The 9,678-nt window shown below is 52.3% G+C and overlaps 1 protein-coding gene across 1 annotated transcript in view; it reads right to left on the bottom strand.

The window, feature by feature from the left end:
* LOC121868674 (phospholipid-transporting ATPase ABCA3-like) overlaps window positions 1–8,528 on the bottom strand; it is a 132,796-nt gene extending 124,268 nt beyond the window's left edge. The window contains exon 1 of the mRNA XM_042369511.1: window positions 8,441–8,528. The gene's annotated coding sequence lies outside the window, so the exon portion shown is untranslated. The remainder of the gene's footprint in view (window positions 1–8,440) is intronic.
* Between the last annotated feature and the right edge of the window lie 1,150 nt (window positions 8,529–9,678).

Genomic DNA, 9,678 nt, shown 5'->3' with positions numbered 1-9,678 from the left:
CTCTGTGCACCCCCCTCTCTGTGCCCCTCTGTGCACCCCCACCTTCTCTCTGCACCCCACCCCCTCTCTCTGTGCACCCCACTCTCTCTCTGTGTACCTCCACCTTCCCTCTGTGTACCCTCCCTTCCTCTCTGTGCACTCCACCCTCTCTCTCTGTGTACCCTCACCCCTCTCTCCTGTGCACCTTCACCTTCCTCTGTGCACTCCCCTCTCCTCTGTGCACCTCACCTTCCTCTGTGCACCTCCCTTCTCTCTGGGCACCCACACCTCTCCGGCACCTCTCCAGGCACCCCACCTTCCTGTGCACCCACCCTCCGCACCTCTCTCCTGTGCACCCTCTCCTGTGCACCCCACCTCTCTGTGCACCCCACTCCTCTGTGCACCCCACCCCTCTGTGCACCCTCTCTGTGCACCCCACTCTTTCCCTCTGTGCACCCCACTCTCTCTGTGCACTCACCTTCTGTGCACCTCCCTCTCCTCTGTGCACCCCACCTCTCTGTGTGCACCTCACCTCTCTGTGCACCTCCCTCCTGTGTACCTCACCTCCAGGCACCCACCTTCCTCTGTGCACCCTCCCCCTCTCTCTGTGCACCCCACCCCTCTCTCTGTGCACCCCACCTTCTCTGTGTACCCCACCTCTTCTCTCTGTGCACCCCACCTCTCTCTCTGTGCACCCCACTCTTCTCTGTGCACCCCACTTCTCTCTCTGTACCCCACCCCTTCTCTCTGTGTACCTCACTTTTCTCTGTGTACCCCACCTCTCTCTGTGTACCCCACCCCTTCTCTGTGCACCTCACCTTCTCTCTGTGTACCCCTCTCTCTCTGTGCACCTCTCTCTGTGCACCTCCACCTTCTCTCTGTGCACCTCACCTCTGTGCACCTCTCTGTGTACCTTCCTCTGTGCACCCACTCCTTCTCTCTGTGTGCCCCACCTTCCTGTGCACCCCACACTCTCCCCGTGCACCCCCCTCTCTCTCTGTGCACCTCTCCCTGTGCACCCCTCACCTCTCCTGTGCACCCCACCCTCTCTGTGCACCCCCCACCTCTCTCCCCTGTGCACCCCACTTCCTCTCCCCCCCCTGTGCACCCCTCTCTCTGTGTGCACCTCTCTCCGTGCACCCCTCTCCTGTGCACCCTCACTCTCCCCCCCTGTGTACCTCACCTCTCTCTCTGTGCACCCCACTCTCTGTGCACCTCCCTCTCTCTGTGTACCTCACTCTTCTCTGTGCACCCCACCTTCTCTGTGCATCTCACCTTCCTCTGTGTACCTCCCTTCTCTGTGCACTCCTCTTCCTCTGTGCACTCCCCCACCTCTGCACCCCACCTCTCCCTGTGCACCCACCTTCTCTCTCCAGGCACCCCCACCTTCCCCAGGCACCTCTCTCTGTGCACCTCTGTGCACCCCTGACCCTTCTCTCTGGTGCACCCCACCTCCCTCTGTGCACCCCACTCTTTCTCTCTGTGCACCCCTCACTCTCTGTGCACCTCTCTCTGTGCACCTCACTCTTCCCTCTGTGCACCCTCCCTCTTCTCCTCTGTGCACCTCACTCTCTCTGTGTACCTCCCCTTCTCTGTGCATCCCACCTTCTCTGTGTACCCCACCCTCTGTGTACCTCAATCTCTCTCTGTGCAACCTCACTCCTCTCCTGTGCACCCCTCTGTGCACCCACCTCCTGTGCACCCAACCTCTCCAGGCACCCCTCCTCCTGTGCACCCCCTCTCCCTGTGCACCCCCTCTCTCCTGTGCACCCCACCCCCTCTGTGCACCCCACCCCTCTCTGTGCACCCCACCTTCCCCCTGTGCACCCCACCCTCTGTGCACCCCCACCCTCTCCCTCTGTGTACCCCACCCTTCTCTCTGTGCCTCCTCTTTCTCTCTGGTACTCCTCCTTTCTCTCTGTGCTCTTACCTTCTCTCTGTGTGCCTCATCTTCTCTCTGTGTACCTCACCTTCTCTCTGTGTACCTCTTCTCTGTGTACCTCCTTCTGCTTCTCTGTGTGCCTCTTTGTATACCTCCTCTTTATGTGTATTCCTCCCTCTTCTCTCTGTGTACCTCACCTTTCCTCTGTGTGCCTCACTCTTTATGTACTCACCTTCTCTGTGTACCTCACCTTCTCTCCTGTGTGCCTCACCTGCCTCTCTGTGTGCCTTTTTACATCACCCTTTCTGTGTATGCATTCTCTCTGTCCCAGTGCCTCCTCCTTCTCTCTGTGTTATATCTTTATCTCTTGTTCCTCCTTCTCTCTATTGTTGCCTCCTCTTCTCTCTGTGTAGCCTCACCCTTCTCTGTGTGTACCTCCCCTTCTCTCTGTGTACCTCCTCTTTATGTATTGTTGCCTCACTCTCACCCCTTCTCTTCTGTGCCTCTGTATCTCACCCTTCTCTCTGTGTGCCTCCCCTTCTCTCTCTATGCTTCTCTCTGTGTGCTTTATCTCTGTGTGCCTCACTCTGTATATTTCTTACCTTTGCTCTCTGTGTTCCTCACCCTATATTCTGTGTGCCTCACTCTTTCTCTGTGTCACCCTTCTCTCTCTCTTCTCTCTGTGTACCTCATCTTTTCTCTCAGTGCCTCATTCTTTGTGCTCTGTAGCCTCACTCTTTGTCTCACACACTCTTCTCTCTGTGTACCTCCACCCTCTTCTCTTTCTCTCTGTGTGCCTCACTCTTTCTCTGTGCCTCCTCTTCTCTCTGTCTTCTCTGTGTACCTCACCCTTCTCTGTCACGCTCCTCTTTTCTCTCTGTGTGCCTCACCCTTCTCTCTGTGTGCCTCACCCTTCTCTCTGTGTTACCTCCCCTTCTCTCTGTGTACCTCACTCTTCTCTCTGTGTACCTCCACTCTTCTCTCTGTGTGCCCTCCTCTTCTCTCTGTGCCTCCCCTTCTCTCTGTGTGCCTCCCACCCTTCTCTCTGTGTACCTCCTTCTCTCCTCTTCTCTCTGTGTGCCTCACCTTCTCTCTGTGTACCTCCCCTTCTCTCTGTGTGCCTCTTTTTTTTGTGTTTTTTTTTTTTGCCTCTCTGTGCTCCTCTTCTCTCTGTGCCTCCACCCTTCTCTCTGTGTACCTCCCCCTTCTCTCTGTGTACCTCCTCCTTGTCTGTTGCCTCCTTCTCTCTGTGTACCTCACTCTTCTCTCTGTTGCCTCACCTTCTCTCTGTGTGCCTCCCCTTCTCTGTACCTCCCCTTCTCTCCTGTGTACCTCACCCCCTTCTCTCTGTGTACCTCACCCTTCTCTCTGTGTGCCTCACCCCTTCTCTCTGTGTACCTCCCTTCCTCTGTGTACCTCACCCTTCTTTCTCTGTGTGCCTCACTCTTCTCTCTGTGTGCCTCCCCCTTTCTCTGTGTGCCTCACCTTCTCTGTGTACCTCCCCTTTCTCTGTGTGCCTCCCCTTCTCTTGTCCTCCTCTTCTCTGTGTGCCTCTTTCTCTCTTGTGCCTCCCCTTCTCTTATCACCCTTCTCTCTGTGTGCCTCCTTCTGTATTTGCCTCACTCTTCTCTCTGTGTGCCTCCTCTTCTCTCTGTGTACCTCACTCTTCTCTCTGTGTGCCTCCTCTTCTGTGTGCCTCCTTCTCTCTCCGTATGCCTCCTCTTCTCTCTGTGTACCTCCACCCCTTCTCTCTGTGTGCCCTCACCCTTCTCTCTGTGTGCCTCACCCCTTCTCTGTGTACCTCCTCTTCTCTCTGTGTACCTCACCTTCTCTCTGTGTCACCTCCCCTTCTCTCTGTGTGCCTCCTTTCTTCTCTCTGTGTACCTCCCTTCTCTCTGTGTACCTCCCCCTTCTCTCTGTGTGCCTCCCCCCTTCTCTCTGTGTACCTCACCTTCTCTCTGTGTGCCTCCACCCCTTCTCTCTGTGTACCTCCCTCTTCTCTCTGTGTACCTCACCTTCTCTGTGTGCTCCCCCTTCTCTGTGCCTCACTTTCTTCTCTCTGTGTACCTCTTCCCTTCTCTCTGTGTGCCTCCTTCTCTCTGTGTGCCTCACCCCAGCCTATGTCCCTCAGTGCTCTTTCACTTTCCTCTCTCTCACGTTTCTCCTTCTCTCTGTGTACCTCACTCTTTCTCTCTGTGTGCCTCACCCTTCTCTCTGTGTGCCTCACTCTTCTCTCTGTGTGCCTCACCCTTCTCTCTGTGTACCTCCCTCTTCTCTCTGTGTGCCTCACCTTCTCTGTGTGCCTCCCCTTCTCTCTGTGTGCCTCCCCTCCCCTTCTCTCTGTGTACCTCCCTTCTCTGTGTACCTCCCCCTTTCTCTCTGTGCCTCCCCTTCTGTGTGCCTCCCCCTTCTCTCTGTGTGCCTCACCCCTTCTCTGTGTGCGTCCCCTTCTCTCCTGTCCTCCTTCTGTGTGCCTCCTCTTCTCTGTGTGCCTCCTTCTCTGTGTACCTCCCTCTCTCTCTGTGTTGCTCCTCTTCTCTCTGTGTTACCTCCCCTTCTCTCTGTGTGCCTCCTTCTCTCTGTGTGCCTCCTCTTCTCTCTGTGTACATCCCCCTTTCTCTCTGTGTTACCTCACCTTCTCTCTGTGTGCCTCACCCTTCTCTCTGTGTACCTCACCCTTCTCTCTGTGTGCCTCCACCCTTCTCTCTGTGTACCTCACCCTTCTCTCTGTACCTCACTCTTCTCCTCTGTGTACCTCCTCTTCTCTCTGTGTGCCTCACCCCTTCTCTCTGTGTGCCTCCCACCCCTTCTCTGTGTGCCTCTTCCCTTCTCTCTGTGCCTCACCCTTCTCTCTGTGTGCCTCACCCCTTCTCTGTGTGCCTCACCCTTCTCTCTGTGTGCCTCTTTCTTCTCTCTGTATGCTCCTTTTTTTCTTTTTCCGCTATTAGTATCCTCTTTTTCTCTCTGTGTCCTCTGCCTCTTCTCTCTGTTTGCCTCACTCTTCTCTCTGTGTTCCTCACCTTCTCTCTGTGTACCTCCCCTTCTCTCTGTGCCTCCCCTTCTCTCTGTGCCTCACCCTTCTCTCTGTGTGCCTCACCCTTCTCTCTGTGTACCTCACCCTTCTCTGTACCTCCCCTTCTCTGTGTGCCTCACCCCTTCTCTCTGTGTGCCTCACCTTCTCTCTGTGCCTCCTCTTCTCTCTGTGTACCTCCTCTTCTCTCTGTGTACCTCCCTGTCTTTTGCCTCCTCTTTTTATTGCCTCCTTTTGTTTTATCCCCTTCTCTGTTGTGCCCTCCACTCTCTTCTGTGTGCCTCATTTTGCCTCTTCTCTCTGTGTGCCTCACTCTTCTCTCTGTGTGCCTCCTCTTCTCTCTGTGTGCCTCTCTTCTCTCTGTGGCCCTCCCTTCTCTCTGTGTACCTCCTCTTCTCTCTGTGTACCTCACCCTTCTCTCTGTGCCTCCTCTTCTCTCTGTGTACCTCACCCCTTCTCTCTGTGCCTCACCCTTCTCTCTGTGCCTCACCTTCTCTGTACCTCCTCCCTTCTCTCTGTACCTCCTCCCCTTCCTCTCAGTACCTCCCCCCTCTCCCTCTCCACCTCCCTCTCCCCTCTCCAGTACCTCCCCTCTCCCCTCTCTCTCTCAGCCTCCCCCTCTCCCCTCCTTTCTCTCTCCATGCCTCCCCTCTCTCTCTCAGTACCTCCTTTCTCCTCTCTCAGTACTCCCTCTCCTCTCAGTCCCTCTCCTCTCTCCCATTGTCTCCCTCCCCCTCTCAGTACCTCCCCTCTCCTCCTCTCTCTCCTGCCAGTACCTCTCCTCCCTCTCAGTCCTCTCCTCTCTCCGCCTCCCTCCTCTCTCAGTCCCTCTCTCTCTCGGCCTCCTCTCTCTGCCTCTCTCAGTTCTGCCCTCTCCCCTCTCTCCTCCAGTACCTCTCTCTCTCTCAGTGACCTCCCTCTCCTGTCTCTCTCGGCCCTCTCTCTCTGTACCTCCTCTCCCCTCTCTCTCAGTACCTCCTCTCCCCTCTCTCTCTCAGTACCTCTCTCCTCTCTCCCCTCTCCCTCTCTCTCTCCCAGTACCTCTCTCCTCTCCCTCTCTCTCTCAGTACCTCCCTCTCCTCTCTCTCTCAGTCCCTCTCCTCTCTCTCTCAGTACCTCCCTCTCCTCTCTTCTCAGTACCTCCCTCCCTCTTCTCCAGTGCCTCCTCTCCTCTCCCTCTCCTCAGTACCTCCTCTCCTCCTCTCCCTGTATCTCCTCCCCCTCCGGTGCCTCCTCCACGCCTCCCTCCTAGCCCTCACCTCCTCTCTCCTGCTCCCTCCTCTCCTCCAGTCGCCTCCACCCACTCCTCCTCCTCCCTCCTCTCCAGCTCTCCCTCCTCCAGCCTCTCTCCTCCTCCCTCCCCCTCCCCTCTCTCTCTCCTCCCGCTCTCCCTGCCACCTCTCTCTCGGCCTCTCCCTCCTCCTCCGGCCTCCTCCTCCCCTCGTACTCCTCCCCTCCCCAGCGCGCCTCCTCCTCCAGTCTCGCCCCTCCTCTCCGTCGCCTCCCTTCTCTCATTCTCTCTCTCTCTCTCTGGGCTCGCCCTCTTCTCTCAGTCCTCTCCCCCTCTCTCCGAGCCTCCCCCTCTGCTCCTCCTCCTGTCTCCTCTCCTCTCTCTCGGCACTCCCTGCCTGCCTCCTCTCTCAGTACCTCCTCTCTCTCTCAGTACTCCCCCTCTCCCTCTCAGTGCCTCTCCCTCTCCTCAATCCTCCTTTCTCTCTCAGTCCCTCTCTCTCTCTCTCTCTCTCAGTACCTCCCTTCTCTCTCAGTCCCTCCCTCTCTCTCTCAGTACCTCCCTCTCTCTCTCAGTCCCTCCCTCTCTCTCTCTCAGTACCTCCTTTCTCTCTCAGTCCCTCTCCCTCTCTCTCAGTGCCTCCCTCTCTCTCCAGTGCCTCCCCTCTCCCCTCTCCAGTACCTCTCCCTCTCCCTCTCAGTACCTCTCCCTCACTCTCTCTCTCTGCCGGTGTTAGTTCCACCATTAACCTAACTAATGAGGTGACTTACAGTAGGACCAGTGATAACAGATGATATGAGCACCATCACCTGCAGACAGACGATGATGGTCACCTTTTAACGTGTAAACTAGGCTCAGGTAACACACACTATAATAATATCAACATGGGTTGTTACGTCACCCGGTACAGTGTGTGTGTGTTGTGTGTGTGTGTGTGTGTGTGTGTGTGTGTGTGTGTGTGTGTGTGTGTGTACCTAACATAACCCGTTGTGTGTAAACCCTAACCTTACCCGTGTGTGTGAACGTGAGGATGAACAGCCAGCACCCCCCACCAGGAAAATTCAGTATAGTGACATTGGCAGAGTGGTGGTGGTGGCAGGAAGTCAGACGACCTCCCTCAGAAAAAGGTCCGTAAGTAAGTCAGTAAAGCGAGGTGAACAACAATGATCCAAACAGAAAATGAACTTCACGAAAAAAAATTATAGTTCAAGTGACAAGAATAGTAATAATATAATAAAGCTTTTATCAATAACACTATAAACTTATACCCGTTGTACTCAATATTAAAATTATGTATATATATATATATATATATATATATATATATATATATATATATATATATAATAATATATAATATATATATTATATAAATAATTTAACCACAGGAAGAAAACACAGAAGTTCCCAAGCGCTTTCGTGCAATTCACATCTTCAGGGTGAGTACAGACCTGAATCTGTACTCACCTGGACAAACAATGATTATGCTATAACCACCTGTTAATATATATATATATATATATATATATATATATATATATATATATATATATATATATATATATATATACTGTATATATGTATTCATGTGTGTGTATCAAATATTACAAAATATTCAATAAAATTAAGTAAAAAACGTTACAAAAGGCAGGTGCGACCAACAGCCGCCACCACCACTACTGGCCGGAGTATAACGTTAACTGGCCGTAATATGGGGCACTGGCCGGAGTATAACATTAACTGACCGTAATATGGGGCACTGGCCGGAGTATAACATTAACTGGCCGTAATATGGGGCACTGGCCGGAGTATAACATTAACTGGCCGTAATATGGGGCGCTGGCCGTAATATGGGGCGCTGGCCGGAGGTTAACATTAACTGGCCGGACACTTGCTACAGTCTACGTCAGTGTGGTCGAGAGAGGCATGAGTTAAGAGTAAGCTGACTGGAGTCGTCAGTTCTCCACAACTACAGTAGTTTAGCGCCGTAGCCTCCTGACGCTTCCTATGGAGAAACAAAGCAAGATTTCCTTAAGTTCTCTCTCTCGTGTGCTGTACCTGGCGCTCGTGAGGTCATCTTATAAGACGGTCACACTGTGGCTACCTGTTGGCCAGGTGACGACAGTAATCAATGCGGTGAACACTGAACCTATATACGGACACCACTAAACACACTTTTCAATTTAAAACACAACAGTAATAAATTCAAACGCTGATCACAGTTAATATACAAACAACAATGACCATATTATATGCAGGGCACAACACACAACCATCACAACCAAACATTAAAACTGAATAGCTGTAAGAATTATACTGAAAGGCTCTATCGGTTGTCGAGGGGTGATGGAGCCAGCGGGTGGAGGAGGAGCGCGCGGCGCACTACTTGTCACTGGCACTACCACACACACACTGACCACCTCTGATTGTCTACCTGTCCCACCGCCTCCCTCACCCGTCTACCCTTATGCTCTCTCTATACTGAACACTGGCGGACATAACGGCTAAACGCCTTAAATTAACTATATTAGGAATAAGGCTCAATGCTAGCGGTAAGGTTATAGGCCGAGGCTCAACTTGCCTTTGACCTCTTAATCACGACAGGCGCGCCTCAGTACTGGTACAAAGCGAGATATAGTTAACCCGACGGAGCTTAAATAAACCTCATCATTTTCGGGAGGATGGGTTAGGTTTGGTTAGGATGCAGGAGGGGAGGGAGGGGGATACCACGCGAAGGTGGCGGGTAATGTTGGCGGTGTTTTTCATGGCAGGCGCCTGTAAGAAGTGGATCCTGGAAAGAACTTGTCGAGGAGGAGACTATGAGCAGATAACCAACCCTGCTAACACATCCCCTCGGCCTCCAACACACCTCGTGTAGTGCGCACACCATTGTTATCCTTAATATCTCTTTCAATTCATATTACGCTACATAACATAAACGGTAGAAAACGAGACATTTTTATAAGGAATAACTCGCCTGCTGTATGTTGTTTTATAAGAATTGTACCAATGTACGGTCATATAATATTAAGTGTATGTACTTATAGCATTAAGGAGAACTCAAGCTATCTACAGGATGATTGGGAAGGTCCAATTGATACAGACTAGTGTACTATAAGGGATAAGTGGAGACCGTGTCTGAAGGTCATACTATTTACGTCTGTGAACGATTAGTAAGCATAGCTACTTCAGGTATCAGATGAAAATATATGAGAACAATGATCTGAAAAAGGATAAATGTATCAGACATATGTGAAGTGTTGGAAGTGATCCAGAAACTATACTTCAAAGAAAATATCTTGTATACTTCGGTGTGAGCTTAATATACCTCGTTATCTCATGTGACAAATAACCGCGAACAATTCAATGATCAGAGAATCTTATGAATGTGTTCAACGATTGCAACGTGTGAGGGGAGGATCCCTAAATACAGATTGAAGTTAAGTGGATATACCCACACCAAAAAAACACGAGGCTAGGCCTTTGTTCGGGTTGGCACCTAGGCTGCCCCGGGCTACGGTGCCGAGGTTGTTATAACCCAATGAAATTCCCCAG

This window comes from Homarus americanus, unplaced genomic scaffold, assembly GCF_018991925.1.
Source record: "Homarus americanus isolate GMGI-L3 unplaced genomic scaffold, GMGI_Hamer_2.0 scaffold30535, whole genome shotgun sequence".
In the NCBI taxonomy this organism is placed as follows: domain Eukaryota; kingdom Metazoa; phylum Arthropoda; class Malacostraca; order Decapoda; family Nephropidae; genus Homarus; species Homarus americanus.
This window is presented reverse-complemented; position numbering and strand designations above follow the sequence as displayed.